This window comes from Rutidosis leptorrhynchoides, chromosome 11 (assembly GCF_046630445.1).
Source record: "Rutidosis leptorrhynchoides isolate AG116_Rl617_1_P2 chromosome 11, CSIRO_AGI_Rlap_v1, whole genome shotgun sequence".
In the NCBI taxonomy this organism is placed as follows: Eukaryota; Viridiplantae; Streptophyta; class Magnoliopsida; order Asterales; family Asteraceae; genus Rutidosis; species Rutidosis leptorrhynchoides.
In genome coordinates, this window is record NC_092343.1 from 36,381,166 (window position 1) to 36,402,192 (window position 21,027).

At 32.4% G+C, this 21,027-nt stretch overlaps 1 long non-coding RNA gene across 1 annotated transcript; it reads right to left on the minus strand.

The window, feature by feature from the left end:
- Positions 1-460: 460 nt before the first annotated feature.
- LOC139877065 (uncharacterized) lies at positions 461-20,758 on the minus strand. Its single transcript, XR_011768441.1, has 6 exons — positions 20,685-20,758; positions 20,358-20,480; positions 19,952-20,160; positions 1,591-1,988; positions 1,005-1,481; positions 461-640 (listed from the first exon to the last, which is right to left on the minus strand). It is a non-coding gene; the product is annotated as an uncharacterized lncRNA (long non-coding RNA).
- Positions 20,759-21,027: the final 269 nt, after the last annotated feature.

The window sequence follows — 21,027 nt, forward strand, 5'->3', positions numbered from 1 at the left end:
AAGATTTAAAAAAAATTGTTAAAATAATTAATAAAATGATGTGGAAGAGTATGATAGCTCACATTTAAAAAAAAAAATGAAAATTGGAGAAATAAAAAATTCGTGGGGGCTAAACTGAAAAAAGAAATTCAGAATTTCAAAGAGTGTAAAGCGTAAATCAGGAGGGAAAGTCATAAAATAGAAATTGTAAAAAAGAGTGACGAAATAGGAAAAATAATATTTATGAGCCCGTGCGTTGCACGAGGACTCTTCCGCAAACAGTATTGGTTTTTTAAATTATATATGAAATAACGATGTTATATAACGATCTTATATATGCCTTCTAGACATCTATCTTGCAGTGACAAATGGTGCCTCAAAAAACGAATACTTTCACCAACAACACTAAAACTATGCTCAACAAACCTATTTTTCTTTGCATCTTTGAACTTGACGTTATATGTGCAAATTAAAAGAGCAATATAGTTAATATGTAGGTATTATAATCACACAACTAAAGATATCAAATATGCATATCTTAATAAAAGTAAGGATGACAAAAAATGAAGCAGGACTTACAATTAATGAAAATAAAGAAAGACAATGTTGATAAAGAGGCTACTTAATTACAGTGAATACCGAATTCGGCAGGAAACGAAACCTGAATTGCAAATGGAAAAAAACAAAAAACAAACATAAACAACGTACATATACAAAGTATACAACCGAACATGGCTCAAATTTTGAAATGCCTATACAATTTTCAATTTATTTATAGGGGTAATAACGGACAAAAAGTTCAAATTGTAATTAGTTAGTTCACTAAATATAGACCTTAAAAAAATTAATTTATGTGTATTGAAAAGTTTAATGTTTATAATGGCTCATCTTTTTTGTATCAGACTGAAACTTCTAAATTATTGGGATGACTATGACTATGTTTTTCGAAGCTAATGAATTTGGGCTCAAATCACCCATATTGACACCTATAGATTAACAAAGCTATAGAAAGATGGAAAGCAGACCTGGGTGTCATAGCCTTGTGGTAATTGTAAGATGAAGCAATGAGCATTTGATGCCTTTGTGGTTTAAATCACTTGTTCGATCGTTGCATCTTCCTTGCCGAAAAGTATGTTCTCTTTTATAGTCTCGCAAATAGAGCAGGCTCTTGACTCACCAACCCCATTTGTGACCTTAACCATTTAAGTTGAAGTTTATCAATCCTAAAGCGCATTTAGACAATTAAAGAGCCATTTAGACTAATGATCAGAGTTCACCTGATAGTTGATGTTGAAGCTTGTGACCTCGGTTGGGCGTGTTAAAAGGTGCGACTGGCCCACTCTCAAAGGATGAAGGCCCATTAAAATATGGAACATACAGCTGAGGCCCAACAGAAACCGGTAAAAATTAGGTAATCAAGCGATAGTGATCCTCATTGTTCAGAATAGGCTAATCAGCTGCAGTTAAAATCGCAGAAGCCTGCGCCGCAGGGCGTATTGTTACTGCGGGTAAAATTGAAAGAGGTAAGCAACAAGGACAATAAATGATAACACAAATACAATAGAATTACCTAAACCGCACAACAAACAGATCAAAAAATAATAGAAGTACCTTCGTTGGAAGTCAAAAATTCATGATACGTGGACGATGAAGGAATCGAGACTACATGACTTGTAGACGTTCCCACAGCATCTGACGACCACCAAACCACAGAGATATGCCTTGAACAATGCCTATACGATTACGATGTCGTGACATGTTTTTATAGAGATACTTGTCGAAATGACGCAGAAGATGCAGTCACGGGGTCATTGGCTTCACTTGCATTCTGAATGCAAACCTCATCGGATTGTTTCACATTCCTTTCAGTTTTCCTATCTCTAGCAGACGAACGCAAAGCGAAAGCGATATACCATCGGCCACTGGTGAGTCTGCAGGTTGCAAATACTGTAGCGCAGCTGATCGCAGAGAGGACAACTGCTATGTTGCAATGTAATCAGCAGACATAACTACAAAATCAACCGTAAAGTGACACGGATTAATAATAACTAAATATAAAATGTAAAAAAGAAATGTACACAATGTCCTTATGTGATGACCCGAAAATTTTCGACCAAATTTAAACTTAATCTTATATGATTTCGATACGATAAGCAAAGTCTGTTAAACTGAATCTCAAAATTCTTGAACTATTCAATTACCTTTCGTTTATTCACGATGATGCACGAATAATTATATGTAAATAGATACATATACTATAACTTGAAAACGTAACTAAGTGTTGGGTATATGATACTGTGCATTAATCTTATTTGATTGATTACCTGATTGATATATTTAACTACGGAGTTAAAAGATTATACCAAACGATTCAAGTAAAAGACATTTACTGAGTCTCTTAAGGATTATGATATCATTACGGGTCTCTATTGAGAGGTCCACGTTGATTTGAGAAATTATTCATTTTTAACGGTATTCGGAACAAATGATAAAGTGTTTGTTTAAATAACGTAACTTGGACACATACAATAATAAGGAATATTAACTGTTGGAATTAGATATATGAATAACCTGTGTTATGTATTTTAAAAACGTGTTTATTAAATATTGAATATATATATTTAAATATAATATTAACTTGGTCATAAAACAATATGTTATTATATATATAATAACAAATAACGAGACGATGATTTATAGAAGTAAATGACCAAAATACTCGAAAGTTTAAGATATACTTTGAGTGGTATAGTTTAGAAATAATTTAAGACTATATTTTGACAAAGGTACGAGTCGCGAAACGTAATGTACAAGTTTTCTCAACGTACGAAGGGACACTCGAAAAACCGGAACCGGGACATAAGTCGAGTGATGACGTACGACTTATCGGAACAAAAATTACAAGTCAACTATGCATGTGAATTTAATATAATATATAATTAATTATTTAAATTAAATATATTATATATATTATATTAAATTATGTCGACAAACAAAATTACAAAAAATATGTGAGCTGGATCTGACGGCCATGCGATCGCATGGCAAATAGGCATAAAACCCATGCGATCGCATGGGCATCAGAATCAGGCCACATCTATAAATTCGAGCGATTTCATTTCATTTCAGCACAAATATCTACTATCTATCTCTGTATTATTATTATTTATATTATTATTATTATTATTATTATTATTTTTATTAAGATTAATATTATTATTAATATTATTAATTAGTATTATACATAAAATACTACGACGAGGTTATGAGCTTGTCACTTTCAAAATGGTTTTCAAGCGGGATAGAGCTAAGGAAATTATGGGTTATTGCCAAGGAGGTTATGGGTAATGTTCGGGGGTATATTTGTGAGTCAAACCTAGTGTTTATCATCTCTGTTGCGTCTACGTACTTTTCTGAAATATTGTATCACAATATTGATACGTTGAGATCTACGATTATTTGGTAATCCGAGTTTCTGTCACATTACGATGAACAACTTTATGTGCTGCTAAGGTGAGTTTCATATGATCCCTTTTACTCTCTACATTTTTGGGCTGAGAATACATGCAAATGCTTTATTAACCGATATACAATATTTATATGCGTGAGTTTCATTTACTCCCTTTTTAATTGCTTTTGCAATCTATATTTTTGGGCTGAGAATACATGCAATTTATTTTAAACGTAATGGATACAAGTACATACTAAATTCTACACTGAGTTTAAACCGAAAATCCCTTAGCTTTGGTAACTAGTAACTGCCAGTTATAAGAACTGGTGGGCGCGAGTAGTAGTATATGGATCCATAGGGCTTGATATCCCCGTCCGAGCTAGAGCACTAGCCTTTTAACGGACGTATGCTATTTGAGAAGCATACACGTTGGTTTGCGTGTATTATTAAGATGATTATACAAAGGGTATAAATTATATATACGTTAAGTTTAGTTACCAGGGTGCTCAATTTCGTAGAATATTTTGATAAACGTTTCTGGATGAAACAACTGAAATCTTGTTATCCACTTTTATATGCAGATTATGCGAAACACTAAAACTATGAACTCACCAACCTTTGTGTTGACACTTGTTAGCATGTTTATTCTCAGGTTCCCTAGAAGTCTTCCGCTGTTTGCTTATATGATAGACAAGCTATGTGCATGGAATCTTACATGGCATATTTTTCAAGAAAACGTTGCATTCACCAATTCATCACCATGTACCTTATTTAGACTGCATTGTCAATGGAAGTACTATTGTAAACTATTGTATAAGGTAATTGTTTATATGTAGAAATCATCAGATGTCGAAAACCTTTGATTTAATATTCATTTATGGTGTGCCTTTTCAAAAGAATGCAATGTTTATAAAACGTATCATATAGAGGTCAAATACCTCGCAATGAAATCAATGAATGACGTATTCGGCCAAATGGATTTGAAGCGATCGTCACAGTTGGTATCAGAGCGTTGGTCCTAGTGAACCAGGTCTTGCATAAGTGTGTCTAACTGATAGTTGTTAGGATGCATTAGTAAGTCTGGACTTCGACCGTGTCTGCATGTCAAAAGTTTTGCTTATCATTTTTTGTCAGAAATTACCTGCTTATCATTCCTAGTCTAGACACGTTTTACTGCATTGATTGCATGAATAGTGTATAGACAAAATTCATATCTTAGCGTATCTGTTACTGTAAACTTTTCCTGACATCTTCTAAAAATTTCTCCGTGATTTATGGAATTTGGTATTATATATACATATGTAAATTATGTATTGAAGAATACCAAACTAAATTCTATAATCTAATTCATATAAAAAAAATCATCTCCCTAATTATACAAGATGGATCCCGTATCTAGTTCAAATTCCTTAAACTCTGACAGCTATTCCGATATGGATATTCACCTGAACTCTGAAGAAAGTGTAACCGGAATGGATCAACCAATTAGCCATCATCTATTCTGGATGAATTGGGGATGGGTTCGTAGCCTACTTAATTATTGGAGACAAGAAGAAGGCGATCCCTTCCATCCACCACATTGCCCTCTTGGCGAAGAACCTGAAGCACTTACCGGCGAACCTGTTCGTAATACCATTTTCTCTCTCATCTCCAGAATATCTCGTCATGATCATATACTCTCTCAAATTCTGGATCTTATTCATCCGCTCGTCCGAACCGCCAATCATCCCGGTATAGTAGAAGAAGTCAACGAGCTTCGCGCTCGGGTAGTGGCTTTGGAGAATATGGTGCAAAGGTTACAAGCACCAGCAGAATCTCCGGCAACAACAGTACCACCGACAACAACACCAACAGTACCATTACCACCACCAACAACATCCGCATCGCAAACCTCAACTTCACAATCTGTTCCACGAGCATCAACGTCATACGCACCGTAGTTACCAAGAAATACCAGCAACAATAACCGATGAAGTATTAACTCATTTCCCCTGAAGAAATTTTATGTATATTTAATATATATGAATTTTGAAATCAAAATAAATCTTTTCGTACTAAGCTATTACATGTGAATCTTAACTGGTAGGTACTACTCGGTTAGTTCATATTACTAATATGCAATGATGTACATCCTTCCTTAACAACTTAACCATTGTTAACTACAATATCTGTTTCAACTCAATGAATTCCATTTCATAATAAAACAAGTGTATTAATCAATTACATAATTGATTTTACATTTTCAATTTCGATATACTCGAAACCTTCCAGAAAACATCATCTGTACCTTGTAAGGTTCACAAAAATTCCACGAGCATCAACATTCTTCACCGAGGAATATCAACAAGAATAAATAATGAAGTATTGATTTCACTAGTGAAAAACTCCGCAAAGATTATGTAATCTTTAATGTTTTAGAGATTAATCATTTCTAAGTCAAGCCGAAAATCAAATGAGCTTAATATGATATTAACTCATCAAATCTGTATTACATCTGAAGAAAATATACATACATATATTTTCATAAAGACGGTAATAAAAATTCTTTTGTACAAAATATTACTTGTGAAATCTTTAACGGGTAGGTAATTCTCGGGAAATATTTAAGTTCACAATTAATATGTTACACTGTACATTCTTCAACTTTGATTCAAAAATTATTAACTATGCTCACATCGATATACAATCGTTTCCATAAAAATTCAATTACATATTCTGATATTGACGGATCAGAATCCAAGTCAAGATTTAACGGGTGACATCATTCTTAGATCTCTACATCTTTCAAAGCTATACTTTGACTTCAAAAATGTGAAAGATCCTTTAGCATTGTTATTACTGAAAATAACCTTGCAATTCCTTTCCAAAAGTATCCAGTATTATCAACCGTTCAACCAGTCAACGACGACCTTTCAGACTTGTAACTTTGGCATATACGTTTTTGTTACTGGGGAACCTTTCATGTTCCACCACATTAGCAGTAAATTTACCAACAACTTCATTGATCTTTGACCTTCCGAAAAATCCTTATACTCATTGAAACCGTATCATGTACTCATCCACATCTTGTAACGGCAATTGCTATACCAACTATCAGGAATTAGCAATCAGTATTTTGAAATCTTGTAGCACGTCTACGCCAACAGTTATATGTGTACATATGACGTCTACCTCTTGGACTTACATACTTTGAATGTGAAGTTTCCGAAAAACACCCCAAACTACGAAACTAGTTCTTCGAATTTTGGAAAAATGTTGATGAAGCAGCAAAAACTGTAAACGACCTTAACAGTCAAAAGTTTGATGATAAAGAATAGTATGGTGGTAAAGCTGAGAAAAAGAGAAAGTTTGGAACTGGAAAACGGATTGAGCAAAGTATGAAAGAGGCTGTGGATAAATCACAAGGACGAAACCTGTCTTCAAAGAATCCAAATGATTCAGTATCTGTTGAAGCCATTAACGAATACCTTGCTTCCGAATCTAAACCCTTGCGGACAATATTCTTCATCATCCTCTGATATTAGAAATTCTAAGATATCATCGTATCTTTCATTATAAATATCCTCCATATTTTTGGAGATAATTTCATAATCATTCTTATCGAAAATCAATTTTCTCTTTACGATATCTGTGTTACACCATAAAAGAAACTATTTTAGTTTCTAAATTCTGAAACTTTCAAGTTTAAAATATAAATGTTTTGAAGTAATGTTGGGAATTGAAGCATGAGTTAATATAATATAATGACACTTGATCAACGTGATTATATTACAGTAAGTCATGCTGAGTTTCTAATGGAACGTGATAAAGGTTCACATATCATACCCTCATCATGAACCATGTTACATAACTCTTTCATTCTATATAATCTCTAAAAATATCAAGAAAATATTTTCTTAATGATTCGGTCTTTTTTGAGGTATTCTGGTAATTTGACAAGTCAGATTGTGCTATTACCATTTCTTTCTTAGAACATTAGTTATGTTCATCTGAAACTTCATACCTACGAATTCTGGACCATTATCCGCTTGACTTAAGGTCGGGAAGAGAAAACGAAAGCATGAAGCTGCGAAAAATAATGGAGAATATAAAGCCCTATAACAACCCCGAAATTACAAACCGTGTATATCAATGCGTATAGCAATATAAAGACACGAGAGAATGAAAAACACTATAACCCCAAGGCAATAGTAGAAGAAAATAACTTCCTCTGGTGGCAGATGAAAAAGAAGAATAAAGGATACGATAGCCAGGAAAATATCAAGAATCAGAACTGGATGAAGCATTTCACAATCTTTTGAAAGTATGAAATGAGGAAGAAGATGTAGGAGTAGTGAAAATAATGAAACGGAAGAGGTCAATTTATAGCAAAATATCGGACGCAGCAATAGAGGTAGATTACGCATTTAATCAAAGAAAATCCTAATTTCCGCAAATTCCGAAAAAAATCAAATCTTATTTAAATTATGAAGATTTTCTATTCCTTAAAATCTGGAAATCAATCGTTACTACATCAAGAGATAAGATGCATCTCTATTCTCCATTTCACTTGATTACTATAACTTCTCTCATACGCTTCGAGTAATTGGATTGTGTTATCCATATTATTCAACGGTGATAAAACTCTAATTATCAACTCATATACGTCATGAAAACATTTTTATTAAATTTCTTTAACGGGTCGGTACTGTGATGACCCGAAAATTTTCGACCAAATTTAAACTTAATCTTATATGATTTCGATACGATAAGCAAAGTCTGTTAAACTGAATCTCAAAATTCTTGAACTATTCAATTACCTTTCGTTTATTCACGATGATGCACGAATAATTATATGTAAATAGATACATATACTATAACTTGAAAACGTAACTAAGTGTCGGGTATATGATACTGTGCATTAATCTTATTTGATTGATTACCTGATTGATATATTTAACTACGGAGTTAAAAGATTATACCAAACGATTCAAGTAAAAGACATTTACTGAGTCTCTTAAGGATTATGATATCATTACGGGTCTCTATTGAGAGGTCCACGTTGATTTGAGAAATTATTCATTTTTAACGGTATTCGGAACAAATGATAAAGTGTTTGTTTAAATAACGTAACTTGGACACATACAATAATAAGGAATATTAACTGTTGGAATTAGATATATGAATAACCTGTGTTATGTATTTTAAAAACGTGTTTATTAAATATTGAATATATATATTTAAATATAATATTAACTTGGTCATAAAATAATATGTTATTATATATATAATAACAAATAACGAGACGATGATTTATAGAAGTAAATGACCAAAATACTCGAAAGTTTAAGATATACTTTGAGTGGTATAGTTTAGGAATAATTTAAGACTATATTTTGACAAAGGTACGAGTCGCGAAACGTAATGTACAAGTTTTCTCAACGTACGAAGGGACACTCGAAAAACCGGAACCGGGACATAAGTCGAGTGATGACGTACGACTTATCGGAACAAAAATTACAAGTCAACTATGCATGTGAATTTAATATAATATATAATTAATTATTTAAATTAAATATATTATATATATTATATTAAATTATGTCGACAAACAAAATTACAAAAAATATGTGAGCTGGATCTGACGGCCATGCGATCGCATGGCAAATAGGCATAAAACCCATGCGATCGCATGGGCATCAGAATCAGGCCACATCTATAAATTCGAGCGATTTCATTTCATTTCAGCACACATATCTACTATCTATCTCTGTATTATTATTATTTATATTATTATTATTATTATTATTATTATTATTATTATTATTAAGATTAATATTATTATTAATATTATTAATTAGTATTATACATAAAATACTACGACGAGGTTATGAGCGTGTCACTTTCAAAATGGTTTTCAAGCGGGATAGAGCTAAGGAAATTATGGGTTATTGCCAAGGAGGTTATGGGTAATGTTCGGGGGTATATTTGTGAGTCAAACCTAGTGTTTATCATCTCTGTTGCGTCTACGTACTTTTCTGAAATATTGTATCACAATATTGATACGTTGAGATCTACGATTATTTGGTAATCCGAGTTTCTGTCACATTACGATGAACAACTTTATGTGCTGCTAAGGTGAGTTTCATATGATCCCTTTTACTCTCTACATTTTTGGGCTGAGAATACATGCAAATGCTTTATTAACCGATATACAATATTTATATGCGTGAGTTTCATTTACTCCCTTTTTAATTGCTTTTGCAATCTATATTTTTGGGCTGAGAATACATGCAATTTATTTTAAACGTAATGGATACAAGTACATACTAAATTCTACACTGAGTTTAAACCGAAAATCCCTTAGCTTTGGTAACTAGTAACTGCCAGTTATAAGAACTGGTGGGCGCGAGTAGTAGTATATGGATCCATAGGGCTTGATATCCCCGTCCGAGCTAGAGCACTAGCCTTTTAACGGACGTATGCTATTTGAGAAGCATACACGTTGGTTTGCGTGTATTATTAAGATGATTATACAAAGGGTATAAATTATATATACGTTAAGTTTAGTTACCAGGGTGCTCAATTTCGTAGAATATTTTGATAAACGTTTCTGGATGAAACAACTGAAATCTTGTTATCCACTTTTATATGCAGATTATGCGAAACACTAAAACTATGAACTCACCAACCTTTGTGTTGACACTTGTTAGCATGTTTATTCTCAGGTTCCCTAGAAGTCTTCCGCTGTTTGCTTATATGATAGACAAGCTATGTGCATGGAATCTTACATGGCATATTTTTCAAGAAAACGTTGCATTCACCAATTCATCACCATGTACCTTATTTAGACTGCATTGTCAATGGAAGTACTATTGTAAACTATTATATAAGGTAATTGTTTATATGTAGAAATCATCAGATGTCGAAAACCTTTGATTTAATATTCATTTATGGTGTGCCTTTTCAAAAGAATGCAATGTTTATAAAACGTATCATATAGAGGTCATGTGATGACCCGGAAATTTCGACTAAATTTAAACTTAATCTTAAATGATTAATGATTTCGACACGATAAGCAAAGCCTATGAAGTTGAATCTCAAAATTTTGAACTATTCAATTACCCTTCGGTTGTTCTCAACGATTCGCGAACCATTATATGTAAATAGATACATATATATACTATAACTTGAAAACGTAACAAAGTTTTAATTGCATGATACCATACATTAAACTTATTGGTTTAAATATCTATTTGAATGTATATGATAAGTTGAAATATTTATTATTAAAATTTATTTATAAATAACGTCCAATGTGTATTTAAAAACTGATTTATGTATATTAAAAAGATATATACATATATATAATAAACGATAGTAACATTCGTTTATTGATTCAATTGATATTTAGATAAGTTAACTAAAGCGTTTAAGATGAACCAGTTAAACACTAATTTGCTACAGTGTTTTCAAATTGCCACATTACTCAAAATGCTACAGTGTTTTCGAAAATCACTATTTGCTACAGTGAATTGCTACAGTAACTATTTTAAAATGTATTTTTAGCAAATAACGAGATGATGATTTATAGAAGTAAATGACCAAAATACTCAAAAGTTTAAGATATACTATGAGTGGTATAGTTTATGGATAACTTAAGGCTATATTTTGACAAAGGTACGTGTCACGAAACGTAAAATGCAAGTTTTCTCAGCGTACGAAAGGACATTCGAAAAACCAGAACCGGGACATAAGTCGAGTGATGACGTACGACTTATCGGAACAAAAATTACAAGTCAACTATGCACGTGAATTTAATATAATATATAATTAATTATTTAAATTATATATATTATATTAATAATTAATTATGTCGACGAGCTAAATTACAAAACAATGTGAGCTGTCCCTGGTCCTCATGCGAGTCGCATGGCCAGAAGGCCATTTCCATGCGAGTCGCATGACTCCAGATTTCAGGCCAGGTACTATAAATTCAGGTGTTTTGTTCGAATGAAAAATCACACACACATACTCAAATATATATTACTCCGTATAATATTTATTATTATTATTATTATTATTATTATTATTATGGTTATTATTATTATTAATAAGATTATTATTAATCTTATTATTTTTATTATTAGTGTTATTATTTTTGCAATACAAAAATAATAATGTACATAAAATATTAAGACGAAGTGCTGTCCAAGTAATTTTCAAAACGAGTTTCCAAGCGAGCTAGAGCTAAGGAAAATATGGGTTATTACCAAGGAGGTTATGGGTAATGTTCGGGGATATTTTTGTGAAGCAAACCTCGTGTTTATCATCTCCGATGCGTCTACGTACTTTCCTGCAATATTGTATATCAATATTAAACAGTGAGTTTCATGAGATCCCTTTTACTCTCTACGTTTTTGGGCTGAGAATACATGCAAATGTTTTATTAACCGATATACAATATTTATATGTGTGAGTTTCATATGATCCCTTTTTCAAATTATATTTTTGGGCTGAGAATACATGCGCAGTTTTATAAACTGTTTTACTAAATGGATACAAATACTAAAACTGATTTTGTGTGAGTTTCATGAGATCCCTTTTACTCTCTACGTTTTTGGGCTGAGAATACATGCAAATGATTTAATAACTGTTTTACAATATCTATATGCGTGAGTTTCATTGATCCCTTTTTAATTGCTTTTGCAACATATATTTTTGGGCTGAGAATACATGCACTTTATTTTAAACGCAATGGATACAAGTACATACTAAATTCTACACTGAGTTTGAACCAAAAATCCCTTAGCTTTGGTAACTAGTAACCGCCGGTTATAAGAACTGGTGGGCGCGAGTAGTAGTATATGGATCCATAGGGCTTGATATCCCCGTCCGAGCTAGAGCGCTAGCCTTTTAACGGACGTATGCTATTTGAGAAGCGTACACGTTGGTTTGCGTATATTATTAAGATGATTATACAAAGGGTACAAATTATATAAACATTAAAGTTTAGTTACCAGGGTGCTCAATTTTGTAGAACCGATTGATAAACGTTTCGGATGAAACAACTGAAATCTTGTGATCCACCTTTTATGTAAAACCTATTGATAAACGTTTTGAATAAAACAACTGAACTTTTGTAAATCCACATTGATATACGGATTATGTGTAATATTAAAACTATGAACTCACCAACCTTTGTATTGACACTTGAAGCATGTTTATTCTCAGGTTTCTAGAAGTCTTCCGCTGTTTGCTTATATGTTAGACAAGTTATGTGCATGGAGTCATACATGGCATATTTTTCAAGGAAACGTTGCATTCACCAAATCATCACCATGTATCTTATTTTGACTGTACTGTCAACGGAAGTACTATTGTAAACTATTATTTACAGTGATTGTCTATATGTAGAAATCATCAGATGTTAAAAACCTTTGATTTAAATATTCATTTATGGTGTGCCTTTTCAAAAGAATGCAATGTTTACAAAACGTATCATATAGAGGTCAAATACCTCGCAATGAAATCAATGAATGACGTATTGTCCATATGGATTTGGAGCGATCGTCACAGTTGGTATCAGAGCGTTGGTCTTAGCGAACCAGAATTTGCATTAGTGTGTCTAACCGGTTATTGTTAGGATACATTAGTGAGTCTGGACTTCGACCATGTCTGCATGATAAAAGTTGTTGCTTATAATTTTTTTGTTAGAAATTACCTGCTTATCATTCCTTGTGTGGAAAATTACCTGCTTATCATTTGTAGTCTAGACACACCTTATTGCATGGATTGCATGACTAGTGTATAGACAAAATGAATATCTTAGCGTATCTGTTACTGTTACCTTTACTTGACAGTTTCCGAAAGTTTCTCCATAATTTACGGATCCTTTGTACTATATAAAGGTATTCTATGTAATTAAAATATCATCCGATATCCGAAAATCATTTCACATCGAAAATTATTTATCTAACCGTGTAAGATGAATTCTGCAAGTAATTCGAGTTCTTCGGATTCCGATATGAATTTCCACCTGAGTTCCGAAAGCAGTGTAACCGGAATGAATCAACCAATCAGTCATCACCAATTCTGGATGAATTGGGGATGGGTTCGTAATCAACTTAATCAATGGAGACAAGAGGAAGGCGATCCTTTCCACCAACCGAATTCACCTCTTGGTGAGGAACCTGAGGCACTTACCGGCGAACCCGTTCGAAACACTATCTTTACCCTAATTTCCAGGATATTTCGCAACGATTATATGATAACTAGAATTTTAAACTTTATTCATCCTCTCGTACCAACCGCCAATCATCCCGGAATAATAGAAGAAGTTAACGAGCTTTGCGCTCGAGTTGTGGCTTTGGAGAATATGATGCACAATTTGCAGGCATCACAGGCAGCACCGGTAGCACCACCAGAACCAGCAGCACAACCAATAACAGTACCAGCACCACCAACAACAACATCCGCACCGTAAACCTTAACCTCACAATCTGTCCCACGAGTATCAACCTCATACGCACCGTAGACACCGAAGAATACTAATAACCATAAACGATGAAGTATTAATTCATAACTTCATTGGAGAAATATCCTGCGACGATTATGTAATCTTTAATATAGAAGAGATTATTCGTTTCTAGTTCCAACCGAAAATCAAATGAGTTTAATAACTCATTAAATCTATATTACATCTGAAGGAAATATACATACATATATTTTCATAAAGATTGTAATTGAAAATCCTTTTGTACAAACTGTTAATGATGAGAATATTTTAACGGGTAGGTAATACCCTAGAGATATATAAATTCACAATTAACATGTTACATTTTTCGATTCTGATTCAACCAATCATCAACTACTTTCATAACGAGAAACATTCTTTCATAGAAATCAAAACAACCATACTCATTCAAAATCAATTACATATTCTGATTTTAACATATCAGAATCCAAGTCGAGATATACCCGATATCATCACTTTTAGATCCCTACATCTTTCAAAGCTATACTTTGATTTCAAAACTGTGCTAGAACATCATATGTATATTAACGATTACAATATGTATTCAAACCGTCCGAAATTTCTGAAAAACACTTCAAACAATGAACCATCGAGATGATGATCCAACCACATGTTACTCACAGTTATGCACCTGAAAAACTCTCGAAACCAAAGTCACAGTTTAACACGTAATCGTGTCAGACCATTTGACATTTATTAGCAAAAATAACTTTTCAAACCCTTTTCAACATAGACAGTTTTGTCACAGCTCCAACAAATCAACTTCAATTATTCATTCGAATAAGCCTTATTATAACTTTGATATATAAGTTCGCAATTAATATGTTACACTATACATTCTTCAATTCTGATTCAGCAATCATTAACTATACTGCTCAAACCTATAGATATACGTATCTGTTCATCGCAGAATAACCATTTTCATTCAATTTCATATTCTGATTTCGATAGATCAGAATCCAAGTCAAGATTAAACGAAAAACATCACTCTTAGATTCCTACATCTTTCAAAACCATGCTTCGAAACCCATGCTTTGAATTCAGAACAGTACTAGAACATCATATGATTATATTTTGCGTTCAAACCCATCGAAATTCTTGGAAACACTTCAACTAATGAACAAACGAGAAGACAAACCAACTACACGATATCTACGAGAAGAAAGATTTGTACTTATAATCATACATCTGGAAAGCTCTCGAAACCTAAGTAAAACTTTAACACGTATCTGTGATAAATCCTTCGGCATTATTATTACTGAAAATAATCTTACAATTCCTTTTCAAGTATCCAGTTTTGTCACAACTTCAGCAAGTCAACTTCATTTGGATAAGCCTTAATTAAACCTTGACATATAGGATTACCCTTTCTATTGTTGTTACCGGGGAACCTTTTATATCCCATCATATTAGCAGTAAATGTACCAGCGACTCCGTCACTCTGCTATTTGAAACTCTCCGGAAATCACTATATATACATTGAAACCCTATCATGTACTCATCCACATCTTGTAACAATAGTTGCCATTCCAACTATCGGGAATTTGCAATCAGTATTTTGAAATCTTGCAGCACGTCTACGCCAACAGTTATATGTGTACATATAACGTCTACCTCCTCGAATTACATACTTCGAATGTGAAGTTTTTGAAAAACACCCCAAACTATGAAACTAGTTCTCTGAAATTGGAACAATGCTGATGAAGCAGCAAAAACTGTAAACGACCTTAACAGTCAAAAGTTTGATGATAAAGAATAGTATGGTGGTAAAGCAGAGAAAAAGAGAAGGTTTGGAATTGAAAAACGGATTGAGCAGACCATGAAGGAGGCTGTGGACAAATCACAAAGACTAAATCTACCTTCAAAGAATCCAAATGATTCAGAGTCTGCTGAAATCATTAAAGAAAACCTTGCTCCTTACACTAAAACCTTTGCGGACAATATTCTTCATCATCATCTTATCTTAAATATTCTAAGATATCATCGTATCTCCCATTATAAATATCCTCCATATTTCTGAAGATATTTTTTTAAACCATTCTTATCTGAAATCATTACCTCTTCGCGCTATCTGTGTTACATCATAAAAGAAACTATTTTAATTTCTAAAATCTAAAAAAATTTGAAAAAATGGATGTTTTGAAGTAATGTTGGGAACTGAAGCATGAGTTAGTATAATATAATGACACTTGATCAACGTGATTATATTACAGTAAGTCATGTTGAGTTTCTAATGGAACGTGACAAAGGTTCACAGATCACACCCTCATCATAAACCATGTTACATAACTCTTTCATTCTATATAATCTCTAAATATATCAAGAAAATATATTTCTTGATGATTCGGTCTTTTCCGGATATTCTGGTAATTTGACAAGTCAGATTGTGCCATTACCGTTTCTTTCGTAGAACATTAATTATGTTTATTCTGAAATTCATACCTACGAATTCTGGACCATTATTCGCTTGATTTAAAGTCGGGAAGATAAAACAAAAGCATGAAGCTTCAAAATATCAATGAGAGTATATATAAGTAAATTGGAGAGAGTATTAACTGTGGATGTCAATAATTATGGAAAGACAAAAGCAGAGACATCGAAATATAAGAAGATATAAAACCCAACAACTACCCAGAAATTACAAACCGTGTATATCAATGCGTATAGCAATATAAAGACACGGGAGAATGAAAAATACTATAACCCCAAGGTAATGGTAGAAGAAAATAACTTCCTCCGGTGGTAGATGAAAAAGAAGAATGACAGATATGAAAGTTAGGAGTATATCAAGAATCAGAACTGGATGAAGCATTTTTTTACAATCTTTTGAAAATAGGAAATGAGGAAGAAGATGTAAGAGTGATGAAAATAATGAAACGGAAGAGGTCAATTTATAGCGAAATATCAAACATAGCAATCGAAGCAAATTACGCATTTAATCAAAAGAAATCTTAATTTCCTTAAATTCCGAAGAATCAAATCTTATTTAGATTATGAAGATTTTCTATTCCTTAAATTATGGAAATCAATCGTTAATACGTCAAGAGTTAAGACGAATCTCTATTCTTCATTTCACTCTTTTACGATAACTTCTCTCATACGCTTCGAAAAATCGGATTGTTTTATCCATATTATTTAACGGTGATAAAACTCTATTTATCTACACATATACGGCATGAAAACATTTTTATTGTTAGCCATGACGACCTCACTCAAATTTCGGGACGAAATTTCTTTAACGGGTAGGTACTGTGATGACCCGGAAATTTCGACTAAATTTAAACTTAATCTTAAATGATTAATGATTTCGACACGATAAGCAAAGCCTATGAAGTTGAATCTCAAAATTTTGAACTATTCAATTACCCTTCGGTTGTTCTCAACGATTCGCGAACCATTATATGTAAATAGATACATATATATACTATAACTTGAAAACGTAACAAAGTTTTAATTGCATGATACCATACATTAAACTTATTGGTTTAAATATCTATTTGAATGTATATGATAAGTTGAAATATTTATTATTAAAATTTATTTATAAATAACGTCCAATGTGTATTTAAAAACTGATTTATGTATATTAAAAAGATATATACATATATATAATAAACGATAGTAACATTCGTTTATTGATTCAATTGATATTTAGATAAGTTAACTAAAGCGTTTAAGATGAACCAGTTAAACACTAATTTGCTACAATGTTTTCAAATTGCCACATTACTCAAAATGCTACAGTGTTTTCGAAAATCACTATTTGCTACAGTGAATTGCTACAGTAACATTTGACTTTGCTACAATAACTTTGCTACAGTAAAACACTATTTTAAAATGTATTTTTAGCAAATAACGAGATGATGATTTATAGAAGTAAATGACCAAAATACTCAAAAGTTTAAGATATACTATGAGTGGTATAGTTTATGGATAACTTAAGGCTATATTTTGACAAAGGTACGTGTCACGAAACGTAAAATGCAAGTTTTCTCAGCGTACGAAAGGACATTCGAAAAACCAGAACCGGGACATAAGTCGAGTGATGACGTACGACTTATCGGAACAAAAATTACAAGTCAACTATGCACGTGAATTTAATATAATATATAATTAATTATTTAAATTATATATATTATATTAATAATTAATTATGTCGACGAGCTAAATTACAAAACAATGTGAGCTGTCCCTGGTCCTCATGCGAGTCGCATGGCCAGAAGGCCATTTCCATGCGAGTCGCATGACTCCAGATTTCAGGCCAGGTACTATAAATTCAGGTGTTTTGCTCGAATGAAAAATCACACACACATACTCAAATATATATTACTCCGTATAATATTTATTATTATTATTATTATTATTATTATTATTATTATTATTATTATTATTATTATTATTATTATTATTATTATTATTATTATTATTATTATTATTATTATTATTATGGTTATTATTATTATTAATAAGATTATTATTAATCTTATTATTTTTATTATTAGTGTTATTATTTTTGCAATACAAAAATAATAATGTACATAAAATATTAAGACGAAGTGCTGTCCAAGTAATTTTCAAAACGAGTTTCCAAGCGAGCTAGAGCTAAGGAAAATATGAGTTATTACCAAGGAGGTTATGGGTAATGTTCGGGGATATTTTTGTGAAGCAAACCTCGTGTTTATCATCTCCGATGCGTCTACGTACTTTCCTGCAATATTGTATATCAATATTAAACAGTGAGTTTCATGAGATCCCTTTTACTCTCTACGTTTTTGGGCTGAGAATACATGCAAATGTTTTATTAACCGATATACAATATTTATATGTGTGAGTTTCATATGATCCCTTTTTCAAATTATATTTTTGGGCTGAGAATACATGCGCAGTTTTATAAACTGTTTTACTAAATGGATACAAATACTAAAACTGATTTTGTGTGAGTTTCATGAGATCCCTTTTACTCTCTACATTTTTGGGCTGAGAATACATGCAAATGATTTAATAACTGTTTTACAATATCTATATGCGTGAGTTTCATTGATCCCTTTTTAATTGCTTTTGCAACATATATTTTTGGGCTGAGAATACATGCACTTTATTTTAAACGCAATGGATACAAGTACATACTAAATTCTACACTGAGTTTGAACCGAAAATCCCGTAGCTTTGGTAACTAGTAACCGCCGGTTATAAGAACTGGTGGGCGCGAGTAGTAGTATATGGATCCATAGGGCTTGATATCCCCGTCCGAGCTAGAGCGCTAGCCTTTTAACGGACGTATGCTATTTGAGAAGCGTACACGTTGGTTTGCGTATATTATTAAGATGATTATACAAAGGGTACAAATTATATAAACATTAAAGTTTAGTTACCAGGGTGCTCAATTTTGTAGAACCGATTGATAAACGTTTCGGATGAAACAACTGAAATCTTGTGATCCACCTTTTATGTAAAACCTATTGATAAACGTTTTGAATAAAACAACTGAACTTTTGTAAATCCACATTGATATACGGATTATGTGTAATATTAAAACTATGAACTCACCAACCTTTGTGTTGACACTTGAAGCATGTTTATTCTCAGGTTTCTAGAAGTCTTCCGCTGTTTGCTTATATGTTAGACAAGTTATGTGCATGGAGTCATACATGGCATATTTTTCAAGGAAACGTTGCATTCACCAAATCATCACCATGTATCTTATTTTGACTGTACTGTCAACGGAAGTACTATTGTAAACTATTATTTACAGTGATTGTCTATATGTAGAAATCATCAGATGTTAAAAACCTTTGATTTAAATATTCATTTATGGTGTGCCTTTTCAAAAGAATGCAATGTTTACAAAACGTATCATATAGAGGTCAAATACCTCGCAATGAAATCAATGAATGACGTATTGTCCATATGGATTTGGAGCGATCGTCACAGGTCAAATACCTCGCAATGAAATCAATGAATGACGTATTCGGCCAAATGGATTTGGAGCGATCGTCACACCTTACCTGCAATAGATGAAGATGAACCCGCTCAGTAGTAATAACCCGCTCAGATTTATAATTATATATGCAATATTGACAATGGTTCGTTTCAAAACCGAACCATCCGGTATACAATATGACATAGCTTAATGCATTAATCATTATAAGAAATTTGAAACTTACAGATAAACTGATGAGATGATATCAACGATTGCCTTCATGTCGACATTTTTCTTGTTAATCGAATTGTATGTCACCAACACAAGTTGTGCAAAAAAAAAAAATCACAAATATATAAAAAAAAGAGATGAGACTGAAAATCAATTATAGAACTTCATATCAGTTTTAATAACGTAAAATCGAATAAAAAAATCAATCATAGACCTTCAATGACGAAAAGTTACAAAACGCATATGTAAAAAATTAGTACCTGAATAATGCCATTTAACCTCCAGACTCCCCATGTATGCACAAAAATATGAGAATCATCGGGAAAAATTGTTTTGACCTCTTTTCTGATTTCGTCATCCCCGACATCATGGTCAGTTGATAACTGTTACGCCACGACAGTTGATAAATGAGTTACTTGCATATTCAAGCTACAAAAAGGATATAAAAGTTTGACACGGCACATAACCGACCCATTTGTTCTTAAACATAAAATTCCTCATGTTGACCCAAACCCAATTTACCACACACGCTTGTAATGTTGAACAGCTAATAGAATAACAATATGAAAATTAAATTATGAAATTACCTTAAAATCACCATCAAGCCGTATGAACTAACAGCGTACATCGTTACCCATCAAGCCATATGAACTAACTGAATTACGGAAATAAACAAAATACAATTTGAGAAAGAGAGAGAGACTTTGTTACCATATTATAAAATTTACAAGAAACGCTCCAACACAAGATAGCTTACCATTCACCCTACAATTAACATAAATCATATAATTAACAATTTAAACTACTTGATTTAGAAAGACAATGTCAGTTGTCACACTCTTTTATATTTTAAAACATATAAATTGTCGATCCTCTGGATGCTTTATGGTGTATTTGATTTAAATCCACAAATTCACATATTACAAGATT